Genomic DNA, 22,608 nt, shown 5'->3' on the forward strand with positions numbered 1-22,608 from the left:
ATGGCTCTGAGCACTATGGGACTTAACATCTATGGTCATCAGTCCCCTAGAACTTAGAACTACTTAAACCTAACTAACCTAAGGACAGCACACAACACCCAGCCATCACGAGGCAGAGAAAATCCCTGACCCCGCCGGGAATCGAACCCGGGAACCCGGGCGTGGGAAGCGAGAACGTTACCGCACGACCACGAGATGCGGGCTATGGGTTTATTTATAGATCGTGTTTTTTTATTTGTACTTCGCTTTGCTAGTTGAGTTGACATATTGTCATTTTGAGGAGATAGTGCGCGGAGTTGTGAACGTTAGAAAATGGCGTGCCAGGTGGAGAAATTGGAACATTTCCGACACTTTCTTCTGTTTGAGTTCAGTGGAGCGGTCACAGCAGCCGAGGCAGCCAGAAAAATTTGCGTCATGTGTGGGGATAATGCTGTTGTACAGAGCACGGCACGAATATGGTTTTCTCGTTTTAAGGAAGGTCGTTTTGACATTAGTGACTCCACATCCAGGAAGACCTTCAGGGTTTAATGAATATCGTTCAAACGCTTTAATCCATAATGATGGGTGTCAGTGTACTCTAGAACTGGAAAATGTGACGAACTATGATAATTTCACTATTGTGCGACTCTGGCATGCAATGGGGAAGGTTTAAAAATCTGGTCTACGGGTACCACATGCTCTAAATCAAAACCGCAAGAATCACATATTTTCGCCTCTGCTTGCTTGTCATCAGTTGCTCGTTAACAACACCGACCATTCCTGTCTGGCATCATTACTGGTGACGAGAAAAAGTATCTTTATGTTAGCATAAGGAAAAGAAGGGAATGGTTGTGCCCAAACAAAGCTGTAACACCCTGTAAAAAGACATGTGCACATCCATGAAAGATAGTGTTTTGTGTATGGTGGAACAGCGACGGTGTGGTGTACTACGAATTGCTTCTCCGAGCTGCAACCATCACTGCTGACGTCTATTGTCAGCAAGTAAGACGTCCTACAGACGCAGCGCAAGGAGGACGACCAGGAAGGCTGCGTCAAGTGATGCTACTCCACGGTAACGCCCTCCCGCATTCTGCTACAGTGACAAAAAAAACACTATATAGGAGTTGGGTTGGGAAGTCATTCCACACTCATCTTAGTCACCTTCACCTTGCACCCTCGCCGGCCAGTGTGGCCGTGCGGTTCTAAGCACTTCAGTTTGGAACCGCGTGACCGCTACGGTCGCAGGTTCGAATCCTGCCTCGGGCATGGATGTGTGTGATGTCCTTAGGTTAGTTAGGTTTACGTAGTTCTAAGTTCTAGGGGACTGATGACCTCAGTAGTTAAGTCCCATAGTGCTCAGAGCCATTTGAACCATTTTTTTGCACCCTCAGATTTTTCAGCTTTTCCGCTCTGTGTCGAACAACCATCAACGAAATTCCTTTCCGGATGAAAATTGCACTCCGAACATGGGTCGACGAGTTCTTCGCCCCAAAACAACGTGATTTCTCCAGAAGCGGGATCGAAACATTACCCCAGCGTTGGCACCTTGCTGTAAATAGTGGAGGAGGATATATTACTGATGACTAAAATCTCTGTTATATGTATCTGTTGCGTTACGGAAAAACGCTACCAAGTTATGCATCAACCTAATAGAATTTACTTTAACTTCGTGGGAAGAGGCCCTTACTGTTGCCATGGTTAGTGTAAGGGGAGGGAACCCTGGATCGCCGTCTGTCTAACAATCATGTAAACTTTGTTTTGCATGTTGTCGTATTTTAACTGTTTGTTTATCGTCTTTTTTTAGACAGAGACTGGTGCTTTAATGAACATGGAAAAGCTGCCAAAAACTTTCTCAAGGCGGACAGTGTACGATACCAACGGTCGGTCGTTAATCCGGAGAGCAGATTCGATCGAATCCTGCTTCACATCTCATCACGCAAGCTAGTTCGCCGTGTGCTGTGCTGTATAAGCAGGTGATGTTAACGTCGATTCATCGATAAACGATATGTGTCGAATCGAATTCCATACGAGTCACAGAACACGTAAATACACTCCTGGAAATGGAAAAAAGAACACATTGACACCGGTGTGTCAGACCCACCATACTTGCTCCGGACACTGCGAGAGGGCTGTACAAGCAATGATCACACGCACGGCACAGCGGACACACTAGGAACCGCGGTGTTGGCCGTCGAATGGCGCTAGCTGCGCAGCATTTGTGCACCGCCGCCGTCAGTGTCAGCCAGTTTGCCGTGGCATACGGAGCTCCATCGCAGTCTTTAACACTGGTAGCATGCCGCGACAGCGTCGACGTGAACCGTATGTGCAGTTGACGGACTTTGAGCGAGGGCGTATAGTGGGCATGCGGGAGGCCGGGTGGACGTACCGCCGAATTGCTGAACACGTGGGGCGTGAGGTCTCCACAGTACATCGATGTTGTCGCCAGTGGTCGGCGGAAGGTGCACGTGCCCGTCGACCTGGGACCGGACCGCAGCGACGCACGGATGCACGCCAAGACCGTAGGATCCTACGCAGTGCCGTAGGGGACCGCACCGCCACTTCCCAGCAAATTAGGGACACTGTTGCTCCTGGGGTATCGGCGAGGACCATTCGCAACCGTCTCCATGAAGGTGGGCTACGGTCCCGCACACCGTTAGGCCGTCTTCCGCTCACGCCCCAACATCGTGCAGCCCGCCTCCAGTGGTGTCGCGACAGGCGTGAATGGAGGGACGAATGGAGACGTGTCGTCTTCAGCGATGAGAGTCGCTTCTGCCTTGGTGCCAATGATGGTCGTATGCGTGTTTGGCGCCGTGCAGGTGAGCGCCACAATCAGGACTGCATACGACCGAGGCACACAGGGCCAACACCCGGCATCATGGTGTGGGGAGCGATCTCCTACACTGGCCGTACACCGCTGGTGATCGTCGAGGGGACACTGAATAGTGCACGGTACATCCAAACCGTCATCGAACCCATCGTTCTACCATTCCTAGACTGGCAAGGGAACTTGCTGTTCCAACAGGACAATGCACGTCCGCATGTATCCCGTGCCATCCAACGTGCTCTAGAAGGTGTAAGTCAACTACCCTGGCCAGCAAGATCTCCGGATCTGTCCCCCATTGAGCATGTTTGGGACTGGATGAAGCGTCGTCTGACGCGGTCTGCACGTCCAGCACGAACGCTGGTCCAACTGAGGCGCCAGGTGGAAATGGCATGGCAAGCCGTTCCACAGGACTACATCCAGCATCTCTACGATCGTCTCCATGGGAGAATAGCAGCCTGCATTGCTGCGAAAGGTGGATATACACTGTACTAGTGCCGACATTGTGCATGCTCTGTTGCCTGTGTCTATGTGCCTGTGGTTCTGTCAGTGTGATCATGTGATGTATCTGACCCCAGGAATGTGTCAATAAAGTTTCCCCTTCCTGGGACAATGAATTCACGGTGTTCTTATTTCAATTTCCAGGAGTGTAGTATGATGGTGGCAGGTAAGTTGCGGATAGTTCGCACCGGAGCTGCAGGGAACTTAGAATGAATTATTTAGTGCATGCTGCGTCTAACTACTGCACTACTCCGGGAAAAAGGAGATCCGACACGATATTGCGAGGTATCCCATGACTTTTATCACCTTAATGTTCAATGAATAGTTACGTACAGCAAGCTTCTGACGTGTATTTGCTGCGGACTTATGAGCGCGTTATTGTCTGCTGCATGAAAGTGGACACTGTGGGAAAGTCTGCCACAAATCATTGTTGACACTGACGGCAGCAGAGGCTGAAACAGGGGTGTATTTATAAACATCGCGAATGGATTCCTCTCAGCGAAAGACGAAAAAAATTCGATTTTGACATATAGACGAAAATCTTTCATTTTTGCATTATTAAAGAAGCTATAGGTCCAACAACAGAGCCCTGCAACCAGTAATTAAAACTAATATTGTTAGATAATAATCGAGTGATCCTTTCGATACAAGTCAATTTGCTGGTGCGTTAGTGGTGTGCTTGATACGAGCTGGTTAATGTGTGGCCTACAATTGTAGGTGACTATCTGATTGATCCATGTGTTTTCCGAGATCTCCACAGGCGTTGCCTTCGAGGACGTTATGCAGAATGGACTACCAGACTTCCTGCAAATAAAAGGAGACAAGTATTTTATACTCGAATAAAATGTTCTCGAGAGTCCTATAGGTCAAGTGGTTAAAATGCAACGAGTTATCGACAAAGCTCTACCTGGTCATTGTCAAGTGAATTGATTGCTGATGGCCATAATGGGTGGTCATGCCCCATCGAACATAGTCCTGTGTGAGGTGGAGCGTACACCATTAAGTTAGGTAGAGATTTTGACTTTGTACATATGTGCTGTTTGTGTTTTCCTTTTCTTTTTCGTTTATAATTGTATAGCTCTGGTGTTCTTTTAATCATTGACAAAGGTCTTCTTAGGCACTTGTGGGTTTTATTGTTGTTCTGTAGAAGATGTAGTTATCTACGCCGAAACCTCGGTTAACACTTAACACTAGGTGCTTTAACGCAATCGAGGCGGGTTTTTAGTTTTTTAATATAAAAACACGTGATGTATTTTACGAATGATCATTTTCAGTGAAATTTGTAATGTCGGTGCACTGACGTGTTATTCGTTTGGGTAAGATGGCGGAATTGTATGTTTTTGTACTTTGATTTGGCTTTATTATTTGTAGTTATGACGTGTGGAGATGTGTTTCGTTTTAGGCACTTCAACCGAAGTTCACCTTTATGTAATTATGAGCCACCTTGTAAACACAGATTTAAGAGTGGAAGCATCGCAGTATTCTACGTGACGAAATCAAAAAATAAAGTTCACAGCATACCGAATGAAGCGAACCAGGATCGCTGGCTCAGTTGTATAAAAATAAAAACAAAAAATGAACGTTTTCTAAACATATTGTGTGAAAACTTGATTGGATCAAAACGTGTTTTGTCCAGTGAAATGGTTCAAAACGTATTAAGTCCAGATTAAAAATTTTAATGGAACTTTCCTGCACTGGGAAATGATTTCAATGTTGTCTTATTCTGGAACGTAATCTAAATGCCTAGCTGCTGCCGTCGAAACGTTTTTTTCTCTACCTATGACATTATGATATGTGCACGTAATACTATTTGAAACAATGCTGCCCATATGTGGACACACGTTGAATCTGCGTTCAATGCAGTTGCTTCAACGTCGTGATTGCAGGATCCCCATTCCGCGCTGAACTGTAGGCCGCTGTCTCTGTTAAGACCGTATCAAGTGATTGTTATTTAAATGGCTTCTTTAATGACACTGCCCGAGAAGTTTTTGTTATAAGCCAAGACAGTGGCGTCGTCAAATTTAATCCGGTGACCTTTTACAAAAACAATGTTCAAATGTGTGTGAAATCTTATGGGACTTAACTGCGAAGGGCATTTTATCAATTTGTTGCATCCTTGAGCCCCCGCTTCGCGATGTACGCTCAGCGGTTGATAACGTCAGCGGTCACAGATCAAGGCAGCAAAGTTGAAGTTCTTATGCATGGGACTTAGTCTCTGAAAAATTAAATCGTTAATAAGTTCGTTATTTGTGAGTAAAGATGGGCGATCCTCAGAGATCTGTTTATTAGTAACCAGATGTATAATTTAAGTGTAAGAGAGCTGAAGTATAATGACTTTCAAAAATGACGTTATCCCGTACGCGTGTCGTAGTCGTTCTAGCATCACGCGGGTGCGGGTAGGACCCACCAACCCACCCCCTATAACCGCCCACCGTGGCCTTGCACAACACATCATGCTCTTGCTAAATAGGCATCAGGGCAATCAGTATAGTAAAATTTTATCAATTTGTTGCATCCTTGAGCCCCCGCTTTGCGATGTCATTATATTTCAGCTCTCTTACACTTAAATTAGACATCTGGTTACTAATAAACAGATCTCTGAGTATCACCCATCTTTACCCACAAATAACGAACTTATTAACAATTTAATTTTTCCGAGACTAAGTTCCATACGGCTATCCATGTATAAGAACTTTTAACTTTGCTGCCTTGATCTCTGACCGCTGACGTCATCATCCGCTGAGCGTACATCGCGAAGCGGGGGCTCGAGGCTGCAACAAATTGATAAAATTTTATTATACTGATTGCCATGATGCCTATTTAGCAACAGTATGATGCGTTGTGCAAGGGCACGGTGGGCGGTTATAGGGGGTGGGCTGGTGGGTCCTACCCAAACGCGCGTTCTTACACACTAATTAACCTAAATTATCCTACGGACAAACACACACACACACACACACATGCTCGAGGGAGGAATCGAACCTCCGCCGAGACCAGCCGCACAATCCCTGACTGCAGCGCCTCAGACCGCTCGGCTAATCCCGAGCGGCTGACCGTTTCCTAGAGCACGCTCAGCTGACCGCGACTTTGAAACGTCCCCTTTGAACATTTATACATGACTGTGCTTAAACTGACACACAATATTTTTAGCGCAATAATCCCTTTCAATAATCCCTACAAAACAATGGCCCTGACTAACATTAATCTATACCTTTCACAAATCACTTACCTCACAAAAATCTTCATTACTCGAACTACTGCAATACAGCGAGCGCCACTACTGCCAGCTAAATAAAAGATTCAAACTACTGAAGGCACTAACTACTAGTAGGCATAGTTAGCAAATGAAAGATGTTAGTAGAGAACAAACAATGTATTTACCTTAATAGTCATCAAAAGTCATAATATATACAGCAGTTCATGACCTCCATTTTTACAAACTTTCAAAACTCCGCCATCTCTCTCCCCACATCCACCACTGCTGGCGGCTCACCTCCAACTGCGCAACGCTACGCGCTGTTCACATCCAGCTGCCGCTGCCCAACACTACAATGGCAGACAATAATGCAAACTAGCCACAGACTGCACACAGCACAGCCAGTGATTTTCATACAGAGCGCTACGTAACGTTGCCAATAAGAAAACATAAACAGCCTACTTAGAACTTTTAGGGGTGGCGTATGCGAAAAACCCTCCAGCTCTCGGAGTAGGCAGGCCGGCTTGCGATGCTGAGGAGCCGGCCGCGGTGGTCTAGCGGTTCTAGGCACTTCAGTCCGGAGCCGCGCGACTGCTACGGTCGCAGGTTCGAATCCTGCCTCGGGCATGGATGTGTGTGATGTCCTTAGGTTAGTTAGGTTTAAGTAGTTCTAAGTTCTGGGGGACTGATGACCATAGATGTTAAGTCCCATACTGCTCAGAGCCATTTGAACCTTTTTTTTTTTTTTTTTTGATGCTGAGGTGGGGCGACACCTGGATGGGGATGGATCCGCCCGGCGTCCAACACGAGAATGAGTCTCTGAGCGGGAGTCACGTTATACTGCGCCACCCTTCCCTGACGATCGGCAGGCGGGACGTTTGTTACCTACGGCGCCGGAAGCGGTATGTCACGGACACCGGGCTGGCAGCGGTGACTGGGTGATGCGGCGATTGTCCCGGCTCCTGTGGTCACCTGCTGGAGGGTACGCCGTGCGTGGGAGCGAATGCTGTGGCTTGGCGTGGCTCTGGGAGTCCGCGTCGGCCTGTGTGGCATGAATATGCAGAGCTGGTGGGCAGCAGGGGAGAGCCGCGGGGCCGTGGCAGGCTCTGCGTGAGCGCGAGATGCGTGCCTGCGTGTGAGAGCGTGTGTGCGTGGGGCGGCCTTCCGTGCGGACTCTCGGACCGCCGACAGCACCGTCCTAGCCTTTTGATTTTTGTTTTTATCTTTCATTTCTCTCCCTGAACGGGACGAGCGGGCACATGGAGAGCCTAGTGGTCTTTGGTGCCTTATACACTGAAGAGCCAAAGAAACTGGAACACCTGCGAGCACGCGGAAGTGATGCAACACGACGTGGCATGGACTCGGCTAATGTCTGAAGTAGTGCTGGAGCAAACTGACGCCATTAATCCTGCAGGGTTGTCCATAAATCCGTAAGAGTACGATGGGGAGGAGATCTCTTCTGAACAGCACGTCGCAAGGCATCCCAGTTATGCTCAATAATGTTCATGTCTGGGGAGCGTGGTGGCTAGCGGAAGTGTTTACTCAGAAGAGTGTTCCTGGAGCCATTCTGTAGCAAGTCTGTACTTGTGGGGTGTCGCATTGTTTTGCTGGACTTGCCCAAGTCCGTCGGAATGCATAGTGAACATGAAGATGCGGCTGATCAGACAGGATGCTTACGTACCGGTCAACTGTCAGAGTCGTATCAGAGGTCCCGTATCACTCCAGCTGCACAGCATGGGTGTGTGTGCTGTCGTTAGTTTAACAGTAAGTAGTGTGTAACCCTAGGGACCGATGACTTTAGCAGTTTAGTCCCATAGGAACTTACCACAAATTTCCAATTTCCAACTGCAAACGCCCCATACCATTACAGAGCCTCCACCAGCTTTAACAGTCCCCTGCTGACACGTAGGGTCCACAGATTCATGAGTTTGTCTCCATACCCGTACACGTCCATCCGCTCGACACAATTTGAAACGAGACTCGCCCGACCAGGCAACATGTTTCCAGTCATCAACAGACCAGTGTCGGTGTTGACGGGCCCACGTGAGGCGTAGAGCTTTGTGTCGCGCAGTCATCAAGGGTACACGAGTGGGCCTTCGGCTCCGAAAGCTCATATCGATGATGTTTCGTTGAATGGTTCGCATGCTGAAACTTGTTGATGGCCCACATTGAAATCTCACGTAGAACGATTCCTTTCAGTCTTCGTTGGACCCCTTCTTGCAGGACCTTTTTCCGGCTGCAGCGATGTCGGAGATCTGATGTTTTACCGGATTCCTGATATTCACGGTACACTCGTGAAATGGTCGTAAGGGAAAATCCCCACTTCATCGCTACCTGAGACACGCTGTGTCCCATCGCGCCGACTATAACAACACGTACAAAATCACTTAAATTTGGATAAGCTGTCATTGTAGCAGCAGTAACCGACCTAACAACTGCGACAGAACAGTTTACATATGTCTGTATTTAAATACTCATGCCTATACCAGTTTCTAGCGCTTGAGTGTATTAACTTACGTTATGCCGGTTTGTACTCATATCTAATGGCTTCCTTTCGCGTGGTAAAGATCCTGGCATCTGCCCCATAACTGAAGGAAACCTCCCTAAACCCTCAGCAAGGACCTGTTGAATCTTCTGTTGTTTCTGTCTTCACTATGTGTCTTCTTCAATGGTTGCTCAGTGTGTGGTCATTTGTTCTGTTCTGTGTTCTTGATTTTAAGTGTCGTCTTCCTCCGCATCTTCCTCTTCTAGAAGGTGTTTTATCTTGTCCTCTTATATATCTGTGGTGGTCAAATTTGTTGTTGTTTTTGTATCGGTTGCCTTTATGCAAGGTTTAATGCTTTTCTTCCCGCCGCAGAATTGGTCCTTCATTCAGCAGCTGTACTCGACGCTCCTGTTTTCCGCGTCGGAAGTGTATACTTGTACTGACAGATTTCTTTTTTTTTTTTTGTGCACAGTAAAGCCCAGAATAGTACTACGACTGAACTTAACACTGCTAGCCGGTGAATTCCTGCAGTCAAATTCCTACAACACCGTGGTTTTCGAGGACACATTCGGACCGATCATCGATATCCACCATTATTCGACTGGGCTTCAGCCCGTCTTTTTTCCTCCCAATCTATGTCAGATCAACGTCTACAGTTCTTAAGAATTTTTTAGGACATTGTCCTTAGGAAAACAGCTATCGATAAAATTATATTAAAATTATGTCAACGAGACAGTCTAGATCGCATGAAATTTGTATGCATTTCTTTTGGTGACCGCTTTCGATCTTTTATCAGACCGTCATCAGATCATCTTTTTACACCTTGGTGACAGCAGGACCCAGTGGCTTGGAGCAAGCTGCTCCGAAGGCACGTGGAAATATACAAAAATGCATCACGGCGGTTCAACAATCACTGTACACTAGCCATTCCATTTTTGTCAGACAAGGACATGAATTCACCATGTTGTGTTTGTTGCACATGTCGATAGTGTAGGAAATTTCAGTTTGTAAAAATCTAAAATTATGTGTTAAAGCACTATGGGTAGTGGATGTCTTGTTAAAATTTATTTTCCGAACACGGTTCGCAAACACAGAGGGGCCTAGCATTGACCTGGTTACCTGCTAGGTACAGCAGGGGGTTGTCTAAAATTTGTAAATTCTTGAAAAATGTACCAAAATCTCTCTTTACGTCTCTTATTCCTTTGACAATAATAATCGCCCTCGAATGCATCCATCTTCTCTCTCGGTTAGCACATGGAACAGAAATTATCATTATTTAAGACAAAAAGTACAAAATTCACATGTACATAAGGTTTCGTTGTATCTGCAAATCCTTTCGATCACTGTTTGGGCGCTGCATATTTTCCCCTTCCTATACGCACCTTACATTGGTGAAATTTAAATCTATCTCGAATTGTTTTCTAGTATACTATGGGAACGGAAGTTATATTATTAAAAGTAGTAAACATTTAAATTGTTATTTTTTAGAATCTTTGCCTTTTAGATCATCGAAGTGAAAATAATACTCCATTATTTAATAATTGTGCATATTTATATAGTTAAATTCTGAACACACCAGCTTTTGCTATTTATCTCAGTTCGGTTCAATCCCAAGTTACTGAATGGCGCCTCCTCTATGTGGTTGCTTTAGAACAGCGTTGAAATACCTAAAGAAATTCTTCCACTAAGCTACGTAAAAGTATCTGACTTCGTATGTTCATAACGAACAAAGCAGGTTTTCTTTTGCAGATACTGAAATTACGATCGGTCGGAAATGCTAACAAATCATTCGAATTTCCACACAAGCATCAGATAATACAAAGTCCAAACCTATTTATTAAACTCATTTTAATCAAAGGGTGACTCAGGGTGTTCAGAATGCTTGACTAAAAACAGGTATTCTTCTATGCTGCTATTATTGACATAATGCATCTCATAACTTACAGAACAATTCCATGTATTCGAAGTGTGTGTGTGAGAGAGAGAGCATACAGAATCATGAATCGTCATTTTATATCCATTACATCGAAAACAATGCCACAGCAACAAGGACCATAAGATAATATTTTCTTTAGATAATGTTTCATTTCTTTGATAAATGACAATGTTATCTTAGGAGCTTTGCCAATATCCCAAATTCTTAACTTTTATTTGGCATACGTAACAGTAAAATCGGCTTAAAATGCTACTCGCTTAAAATAGCAAAAGGAGTGCCGCAGGTACTCTTGAATATGAGTGTGTTTCTGAGTCGGAAACCACATCTCGTTTTCATGTCCTAAATTCGACTATGAACGTTTGGACTGTTTCAAGATACTGTTATGTATGGAATACCACCTTCTACAGTCAACTTCTTCTCTTTTATTTACGAAAGATTAGCGCCTTTATAATGTAACTGCTAATTTCCTCAAGAGTAGAGGGAAAAATCTGTAGATTTTCATGGTATGCATATTTCATTTTTATGTCTTCCTTGTGATGAAATTCCGAAATCAAAACTGTTTCATTTACTTTTAATACTATTTGTTAACAATTTATTGTGAACACCACTGTGATAGGTTTGGCTCTTATATCGGTGAATATGCATTTCTGTATTCTCTTCACACAATCTGGAAACTACTGTATTAGAAATAGCACCAAACAACGAAATTTCACACAGCAGACTTTGAAGTCAAGGCAGCCACAGCCTGGATATATCATTTTGAAAAGATATGGCCGCTTTATTTGTAAGTCCTTTATTTATAGGCACGACCAGTTTTGCAGCAGTTTATTTGCATCTTCAGGTGCAATAAAATGAAGTCATGTTCCGATTGAGAATAGAGATTGGGATAACCCAGTGATCGTAGTCACCATTTTTCGCTAAGTAGCAGGACGTCGAACACAAAATGACATAGAACGTATACCGTGAGTAACAGTATCTGTTGAGCTAGCGAGGTGCTCGTATACACAAATCGAGATCGAATCACAGATCGTATACGATCATCTATGAAATAACATGAAATTTGAGTAGCTGACAGTCCCTCATTTGCCTAAACAGCTCAATAGGCAGAAAGTAACGTATTGCGAACACGGATGGCAAGAGGCTGAACTTACTCCTAGCAAGCGCGCAAGCTGCTCAAATTTCAGATCATCACTGTTTCGGTGTGTGGTGGTGATACACCTAGCTCACCAGGTAACTGTTGCTCAAGGTATCACGGGAGCCATCTACACTGAGGCGCCAAAGAAACTGGTGTAGGCATGCGTATTCAAATACAGAGATATTTAAACAGGCAGAACACGGCGCTGTTTTCCGAAACGCCTATACAACAAGATCTGGCCCAGTTGTTAGGCCGGTTACTGCTGCTACAATGGCAGTTATCAAGATTTAAGTGAATTTGAATGTGGTGTTATAGTGGGCGTATGAGCGATGGGACACACGATCTCCGAAGTAGTGATGGAGATTTTCCCGCACGACTATTTCACGAGTGCACCGTGAATACCAGGAAGGTAAAACATCGAATCTCCGACATCGCTGCGGCCAGGAAAAGATCCTGCAAGAACGGGACCGACGACGACTGAAGAGAATTGTTCAACATGCCAGAAGTGCAACCCTTCCGCAAATTGCTGCAAATTTCAATGCTGGGCCATCAACGAGTGTCAGTGTGCGAACCATTCAATGAAACATCATCGATATGGGCTTTCGGAGGCAAAGACTCACTCGTGTACCCTTGAATATTCCACGACTCAAAGCTTTACGACTCGCCTGGACCCGTCACCACCGACATTGGACTGTTGACGACTGGAAACATGTCACCTGGTCGGACGAGTCTCGTTTCAAATTGTATCGAGCGGATGGACGTGTACGGGTATGGAGACAGTTTCATGATTCCATGGACCTTGCATGTTAGCAGTGGCTGTTCAAGGTGGTGGAGGTTCTGTAACGGTGTGGGGCGTGTGCAGTTGGAGTGATATGCGACCCATGATACGTCTAGGTACTACCCTGATAGGTGACACGTACGTAAGCATCCTGTTTAATCACCTGCATCCATTCATGTCCATTGTGCATTCCGACGGACCTGGGCAGTTCCAGCAGGACAATGCGACACCCCACAGGTCCACCATTGCTACAGAGTGGTTCCAGGAAAAGTCTTCTTAATTTAAACACTTCCGCTAGCCACCGAACTCCGCAGACATGGACATTATTGAGCATATCTGGGTTGCCTTGCAATCAGCTGTTCAGAAGAGATCTCCACCCCCTCGTACTCTCACGGATTTATGGACAGCCCTGCAGGATTCATGGTGTCAATTCCCTCCAGATATTATTCGAGTCCACGCTACGTCGTGTTGCATCACTTCCGCGTGCTCGCGTGGGCCCTACACGATATTAGTCAGTTATACCAGTTTCTTTGACACTTTGGTGTATGTTATCTGATGTTTGACGTCCGCCACTTAGCGAAAAATGACGAGTATGAACACTGTGTGATCCCATTGTCTTTTTCCGATCGAAACATTACTTGATGTTATTGCATCTCAAAGTCGGCTAAAATCCAGCGATATCAGTCGTGCCCATAAATGAAGGACTAACAGCTAAAGCGGTCTTATCTTTTCAAAACGAAATTTAACTTGTTGTGCGTATACAATATAGAAAGCAGAATATTAACTCTGTAGGGGTTTTGGTGTTGTACAGAGTGCGAAATTTAGTACACCTACCTGCCACCTGTGACTTTACGTTTACGTGATTACCAAATATGAATTCGCGACCGGTTTTTGCCATCAAGATAATAGTTCAGAGAGCAAATAATCTCAGTAACGGCTCTAAGTTTTCTGCTGTGTACCAGAATTCTACATAGGCTGATAACATTAATTTACATTGTTTTAAACCACAGTGAGAAGGAAAATGGTTCATAGAACAGAGCCGACTTTATAAATTTCTGATGCACGTGTTGTCAACAGCACGTATTAAATAGTCACTGAGAGACACGAACTGCTACACACGATTCCCAAATACTCAATAAAATTCTTCTCTCCTGAAGCTGTCTTCATATACCCAAATTATTCAGCAAAATTTTTGCCGTAACTTCCATAAACTCCTCTCCAGGGCCCACCGTATAATAAGAATTAAAGTACATTCTTCTGATAAAATTAATTCCGTCTCCTCCATAAAATTCAATATATTCAAATTTAGAGTTTTGTGAGCCTAGTTGCCAGTTTGGTAAAGGGTTAGTCGCTACTACTGTGGTGGCAGAGTTGCCACTGTTGTTACGGTAGGCCGAGTTTGTGACTTCGCGAAACGGCTTCTGGTGAAGTACACGCTAAGACAATTTCTGCCTGGCACTATTACGCAGCTGTGTCCCAGAGTCAGGAGAACGAAGGCTCTACAACACTCCAATAAATTAGTAACAAAGTTACACAAATGAGTTAAATGGTTTACTTATCTTTGTGACTTTTGAATGATTAAGTCTACAACACTGCATGTAATGTAACACAATAAAGGCCCTCTATGGCTAAGTGCAAATAATCGTAGGTAAACTTCTCAGTACATAGCAAATGCAATTTACAACAACTGTCTGTCCACTTCTAAAGAGTTCACTAAACGACGTTCCCTGCCTAAGTCCGCCTTGGACGATGACCTATAATCAAGTGGGCGAAGCTGCTCTCCTATCTTCCGGATAGGCTTCTGTCCGTTGTCGTCCGATCATTGGCGGATTGTACTCGGCTGGCAACTGGCCGAGGCGAAGTAAATATCTTCATCCACAGCGCCGCACGTGGCGCTGGTGAAACTCGCTCTAGTGGCGAGTCTCTATGGCACTGGCACGAGCTCGCATCTTTGCACCTGTGGTGCTTTTGCCCTGGCTGTGTCGACACAATATAAGCAACTATTTCTTTGAAACTTCCTGGCAGATTAAAACTGTGTGCCCGACCGAGACTCGAACTCGGGAAGTTTCATATCAGCGCACACTCCGCTGCAGAGTGAAAATCTCATTCTGGAAACCTCCCCCAGGCTGTGGCTAAGCCATGTCTCCGCAATATCCTTTCTTTCAGGAGTGTTAGTTCTGCAAGGTTGGCAGGAGAGCTTCTGTAAAGTTTGGAAGGTAGGAGACGAGATACTGGCAGAAATAAAGCTGTGAGTAGCGGGAGTGAGTCGTGCTTCGGTAGCTCAGATGGTAAAGCACTTGCCCGCGAAAGGCAAAGGTCCCGAGTTCGAGTCCCGGTCGGGCGCACAGTTTTAATCTGCCAGGAAGTTTCATATCAGCGCACACTCCGCTGCAGAGTAAAAATCTCATTATGGAAACATCCTCCAGGCTGTGGCTAAGCCATGTCTCCGCAGTATCCTTTCTTTCAGGAGTGCTAGTTCTGCATGGTTTGCAGGAGAGCTTCTGTAAAGTTTGGAAGGTAGGAGGCGAGATACTGGCAGAAGTAAAGCTGTGAGGGCCAGCCGTGAGTCGTACTTCGGTAGCTCATATGGTAGAGCCCTTGCCCGCGAAAGGCAAAGGACCTGAGTTCGAGTCGCGGTCGGGCACACAGTTTTAATCTGCCAGGAAGTTTCATATCAGCGCACACTCCACTGCAGAGTGAAAAATCTCATTCTGGAACTATTTCTTTAGCTTTCAAACTTCATTAAAGGTGTATTGATGTAATACATACGCGTTGTACGTTAAAATGAACAAGCCTGTCTGATAAACAGAGCTCAGTTCAAATCAATTTCTTTAACATAGAGTCATGAATACCTATAAAAATCTCACGAAAAAAATAGGGATAACGTGATGGGCAACGGTGCATTACGGCATGTGACCAAATATTCGACAGTGCGGCCCGTCTCCAGAGTAAAGATGGGAAAAACCGACCGGTTAAAGCAGATACCGGTATTTTAGTTCTGAGGAACCGGTATTTCTTGGTATTTTTTTGGTCACGATTATGGCAGGTGTTTAATTTTTTTTTTTTACTAATAATGGAGAAAAAACGGAATTATCAAATAGCCATAGCAGCAGTGCCAAAATTTTTCGTTTTGAAATAAACCTGTCTTAAAATGGACCTGTTTTTATTTGTAATATGTGCTTTGGTCTGAAATATTACATTATAGAAAATGGCAAAAGCTATCATTGTTATTATAACAACAATGCTGACAGAAACGAGCAACAAACAATGATGTAATAATTGAGACACCACTGCTGAGACAATAATGTCGCTCTTTCTGTGTTTCGTGGCTTAAGGTACGTGTGCACGTGCATTGAGCAAGACTTGCCCCCACCTGGTTGTTCCTCGCTGTCGCCGCCGGGCATCCGTTACATTGCAGGACACCAACGCTGCCTGGAAATATTATAACGAAGTGCAATATTTCATTTGCTTTAGTCTGCCTGCTTAGATGGGTGGTAAAGTGCTCGTCTCCCATGCAAGCGGGCCCGGCTTCGATTCCCGGCCGGGTTGGAGATTTTCTCCGCTCAGGGACTGGGTGTTGTGTTGTCCTCGTCATCAGTTCAACCTCAACACCGGCGCGCAAGGGGCCTCCCAACCAACGATGCCATACTCTCATTTCATTTGCTTTAAAAGATTAATGATTTCTCTGCCATTTCTATGAAGTAATAAAAAGCAAGGAAATTATGGTAACAGTAATAAAAGATTTCAAGAGTTCATTTATAGCATGCAATAAAAATATAAAGTAGCTGATTTGCTACTTGTGTCTACATAATATGCCTTTATCTCTGCTTGTAGCCCTTGAAAACGGACAAATTAGCACGAAAAGCAGACTTCTTCAACCTGAGTTTTCACCCTTTAGCACTGACAGTTGATAATGCCCAAAAATGTGATATGATCCTTGACTGCCACACTTTTTTGAGCAGAGTTTCAAATACTTATAATCAAAAGGAGATTACTGGTGGTTTTTTTTGTAGTATTCAATCACTTATCTCTTTAAGCAGCGAACGGTGGACGGGCTAAGTTTTCTTTTATTTGTCTATTTAACTTAATATTTTGATTCTATGTATCTTGAACTTTAGAGAGTAAAAATTTTTCTGAATTTTTTCGATTTCTGAGTTTATTGCAGGAAATAACAGGAATAAGAAACCGAAAATCGGTTATGCCAGAAACCGGTTATTTTGAGCGGCTTTAACAGTCAGGTTAAACTGGCGTGGAAACAAACCGATACAACCCAAAACCGTTTGTTTCAGCGATAACTGCCATCTCTACTTCAGATGCGTCACGCATCAGCCGTTACTCGTTAAGAGACAATTTCTATAATCATAACAAACACGTATTTTATCATATAATACAACTTATAGCCGGCCGATGTGGCCGAGCGGTTCTAGGCGCTTCAGTCCGGAACCGCGCTGCTATTACGGTCGCAAGTTCGAATCCTGCCTCGGGAATGGATGTGTGTGATGTCCTTAGGTTAGTTAGGTTTAAGTAGTTCGAAGTCTAGGGGACTGATGACCTCAAATGTTAAGTTCAAAATAGTTCAAACGGCTCTGAGCACTATTAGGACTTAACATCTGAGGTCATCAGTCCCCTAGACTTAGAGCTACTTAAACCTAACTAACCTAAGGGCATCAAACACATCCATGCCCGAGGCAGGATTCGAACCTGCGACCGTAGCAGTCGCGCGGTTCCAGACTGAAGCACCTAGAAACACTCGGCCACAGCGGTCGGCATATGTTAAGTCCCATAGTGCTTAGAGCCATTTTTTTTGCAACTTATAAAACAGCTCGTACATACACTGGGCCAGCGATTACAGATAATTTCGGTAACACAACGCACGTCTCGCAGCAACAGTGGGTCTAACCCAGGGGGACATCTTGCTGAACTGAGCCTTCATGCCAGAATACAACCACCATGGAAGCTGGTGAACGACGCCATTCCAGTCTCCCGGCAACCCTTGACCAAATTTTGTCAATGCGTGAAAGATCTGGAAAAAGTGCTCGCTGCAGCAGTCTTGCGTATCAGGGTAGGTCACGACTGCACAGGCAACAAGCGGCCTTACATTGTTGTCGTTCTTGTTGGGGTCTTCAGTCCGAGGACTGGCTGAGAGCAGCTCTCCACGCTAGTCTCTCCTGTGACAGACTCTTCAGCTCTGAATAACTACTGCAACCTACATCCATTTGACGGTACATGTGTCTTCACACCTACAATTTGCATACCCGACACCCACTCCCCACCATTAGCAGACTGACTATTTCTCGATCCCTCAGGACGTGTCCTTTCAACAAATCCATTCTTTTACTCAACATGTCAAATAAATTTCTTTTTTCTCCAGTTCGATTCATTCCCTCCCCATTACTTACTCGATTAACTCGTCAGCATTGTTCTCTTCTTGTCTGAGCAGCTCAACGTCCATCTTTCACTTACGTATTAGGCTGTACTCCAGAAAAGTACCTTCAATAAAGAGTTCCTAACACTTAAATTTATATTCGATGTAGCAACTTCGTTTTTCCATCCTTCCTATTCCGGCCATCATCAGTTATTTAACCGCCCAAATAGCGGAACTCATCTCCCACTTTAGGCATCTCAATTCCTAATCTAATTCCATTAGTATCGCTCGATTTAATTCTACTGCAGTTCATAATTCTTCTTTACTTCTGTTGATGTTCATCTTATTTCCTCTTCCCAAGACACTGTCCAATCCGATCAACAGCTCTTTCAAACCCTTTCTGTCTCTATCAGAATTACAATGTCATCGGTTAACCTCAAAGCCATTAATCTTCAATTCTCTTTCTAAATTTCTTCTTCGCTTCCCTTTCTGCTTGATCAGTATACAGACTGAAAACGTTGCGGGCAGGCTGCAAAACTGTCTCACTCCTTTCCCAATTAGTACCTTCGTTTCATGTCCTTCGACTCTTACAGCTGCAAACTGGTTTTTATACAGGTTATGAACAACGTTTCGGTGCCTGTATTTTATCGCTGATATCTACAAAATTTCAGAGAGTGTAGTTCACTCAACAGAACTACAGGTGAGGTGACAAAAGTCACGGGGTAGCGCAGCAGGTCGACGTGGCATGGACTCAACAAGTCGTTGGAAGTTCCCTGCAGAAAAAAACCTCGCTGCCTCTGTAGCTGTGTTGCCGGTACAGGGTTGTGAGCACCTCTCAATTGTGTCCCATAAATATTCAATAGAATTTATGAAGGGCGATGTGGGTGGACAAGCCATTCACTAGAACTGCCCAGAATGTTCTTTGAAACAATAGCATTGTCATCCGTAAAAGTTGAAACGTCCCCTTTGAAGAATTGTATACGAGACTGTGCTTAAACTGACACACAATATTTTTAGCGCAACGCAATCTGACTTTCAGAAATCTCTACAAAGGAATGGCCCTGAGTAACATTAAACTATACCTTTCACAAATCACTTACCTCACAAAAATCTTCGTTACTGGAACTACTGCAATACAGCGAGCGCCACTATTGCCAGCTAAATAAAAGATTCAAACTACTGAAGGCACTAACTACTGATAGGGATAGTTAGCAAATGAAAGATTTTAATAGAGAACAAACAATGTATTTACCTTAATATCATCAAAAGTCATAATATATGTAATTTGAAAACTCCGCCATCTCTCTCCTCACATCCACCACTGCTGGCGGCTCACCTCTTAACTGCGCAACGCTACGCGCTGTTCACATCCAGCTGCCGCTGCCCAACACTACAATGGCAGACAACAATGCAAACTAGCCACAGAGTGCACACAGCACAGCCAGTGATTTTCATATAGAGCGCTACGTAACGTTGCCAATAAGAAAACATAAACAGTCTACTTACATAAATTATGAAAAAAAATTTTCAAATCTATGTTGGCCACTGCCCAAAAAAATTTGTAAAATTTTTTGTGGGGAGCATGGGGGCTATGTAAGTAGGCTGTTTAGATTTTTATATTGGTAAAGCCACGTAGCGCTCTGTATGAAAATCACTGGCTGTGCTGTGTGCAGTCTCTGGCTAGTTTGCATTGTTGTCTGCCATTGTAGAGGGGCAGCTGGATGTTAACAGCGCGTAGCGTTGCGCAGTTAGAGGTGAGCCGCCAGCAGTGGTGGATGTGAGGAGAGAGATGGCGGAGTTTTCAAATTACATATATTGTGACTTTTGATGATATTAAGGTAAATACATTGTTTGTTCTCTATTAAAATCTTTCATTTGCTAACTATCCCTATCAGTAGTTAGAGCCTTCCGTAGTTTGAATCTTTTATTTAGCTGGCAATAGTGGCGCTCGCTGCATTGCAGTAGTTCCAGTAACGAAGATTTTTGTGAGGTAAGTGATTTGTGAAAGGTGTAGTTTAATGTTACTCAGGGCCATTCCTTTGTAGGGATTTCTGAAAGTCAGATTGCGTTGCGCTAAAAATATTGTGTGTCAGTTTAAGCACAGTCTCGTATACAATTCTTCAAAGGGGACGTTTCAAAGTTCCTTCGTTGTTTGAGAACAAGAAGTCTGAATGGCCGCAAATGGTCTCCATGTAGCCGAACATAACCATTTCCAGACAATGGATGAGTTCACTTGGCCCAGAAGCCCCAGTCCATTCCATGTAAATACAGCTCACACCATTATAGAGTCGCCACCAGCTTTCACAGTACCTCGTTGACAACTCGGGTCCACGGCTCTATAGAGTCTGTGCCACACTCGAGCCCTACCATCAACTCCTACCAATGGAAGTCGGGACTCATGTGACCAGACCGCGGTTTTCCAGTCGTCTTGGGTCCAGCCGATGTGGTCAGGAGCCCAGGAGAGGCGCTGCAGGCGGTGTCGTGCTGTTAGCGAAGGCACTCGCGTCTGGCGTCTGCTGCCGTAGCCCACTGACGCGAAATTTCGTCCCATTGTCTTAACGGATACGTTCGCCGTACGGCCCACATTGATTTCTGCGGTTATTTGTCTGTTAGCACCGACAACACTATGCAAATGCGGCTGCTCTCGGTCGTTAAGGCAAGCCGTCAGAAACTGCGTTGTACGTGATGAGAGGTAATACCTTAGATTTGTTGCTCTCGACACTCTCCTAACACCGTGAATCTTCGAATATTAAATTCCCTAACGATTTCCGAAATGGAAAATCCCATGCTTCTAGCTCCAACTAGCATTCCGCGTTCAAGGGGCTCCGGAAATGTTCAAATTCACGAAATGTTCAATTTTTACATTTTAAAAATCTACAGACTTTCTCCTTTCAATTGATATATGATTTATTCAGTTCAGAAAACTACAACTATTTTTAAAATATTTTTGAAATATGTTCTGCATAGGCGTGACCCACTGTGGCGCTGTTAAACTGCTGCAAAATGTTGTACTCATGAATCTATATGCTCACCATGTACATTTCAGTGATGTGAAAGAAGTGTTGTGGCTAACTTGTGATAATTCTATATTATAATACTCGCTCTATTGTCGTGTGTTTCATGTTTATTTACTCTTTTCTAATCCTGAAAATATTATTAGTGAATTCTGTTCATTGAACTCTCTGTTTTATCGAAGAATAACCGTGGGTAAAAGTAACGTTACTATAAATTATCAGGAGGCATTTGAGAAAAGGAGAAATGTTGGAAAGCCAAAGGTAGGTGTTGTTACAGTAAACAATAAAGACGATAAACAAGTGTGTGAACCTAACTTTGCTGGTACACCTGCCCATTGCAATGAAAGTGAGAAATAAAGTACTTCGCGTAGGATGATTGGTTCAATTAGTGAAAGGTATGAATGTTTTATGGGCGAAAAGGATGTGAATGAAATACTTGATATGGCAGCTCTCAACAGAATTTTTGCAAACTGTGTAAGATGTATTCAGTGTAGTTAAATGGTTCTGGAACTCTCTATAAAAAATCACGTAGAATTTGCTATTGAAATGGAACTGAAGAGTGGTAAGTCTTCATAATCACCGCATTTTAGAACAGTGTTACAATAACTCCAAAGAAAGAAAATTGTAGCAAAATCTGTGAACACAACATTAGTTGGTAAGGGTAGTACTGCAGGTGCAGTTTTCTGTGGCATGATGAATCTTTCAAATCCCACAACCTAGTCTACCAACTACAGTAGATTTATAGGGCCTAACGTAGAAGATGTCTGTATAAAATCTACGAAGAAAGCTGCGAAGGAGGCAGTAACAGAAAACAGTGGTAATAGAGACTTGACTGCAGCATTCAGTGGTACATGGAATAAACGGAGACACACATCTCGTCACGGTGTAGTGTGTGCCACCAGCAAGTGTACAATGAAAGTTTTAGATGTAGCAGTAACATCTAAATATTGTAGGAGTACACAAAAAAATAATGGTTCACATGAAAGTAATTGCATGGATAACTATAGTGGCAATAGTGGAGTAATGGAAGTAGCTGGTGTTGCTAGTATATTAAACGTTCTGCTGCGTGTAACAAAGCGCGATATCTGAATTAACCTTGGTAACGGTGATTCTAAAAGATTCAAAAATATTCAAGAACTGAAGCTCTATGGTGACGATGCTTTAGTGCAGAAATTTGAGTGTATTGCTTAGAAACAAATGGGATTAAGACTTCGGCAACAGAAAGCTTCCTACAAAAACAAAACCTCAGTGATGGTAAAGGGTTGGATGGGAAGGGAAAGTGTAATTGACAAAATCCAGAACTATTATGGAATGGCTGTTAGGCAAAACACACACAGTGTTGGTGAAATGAAGAAGGCTGTTCAGGCTGTTGTTCCCATACTTTTTCAGCTCATGTAT

Source organism: Schistocerca cancellata, chromosome 6 (genome assembly GCF_023864275.1).
Source record: "Schistocerca cancellata isolate TAMUIC-IGC-003103 chromosome 6, iqSchCanc2.1, whole genome shotgun sequence".
Taxonomy (NCBI): Eukaryota; Metazoa; Arthropoda; class Insecta; order Orthoptera; family Acrididae; genus Schistocerca; species Schistocerca cancellata.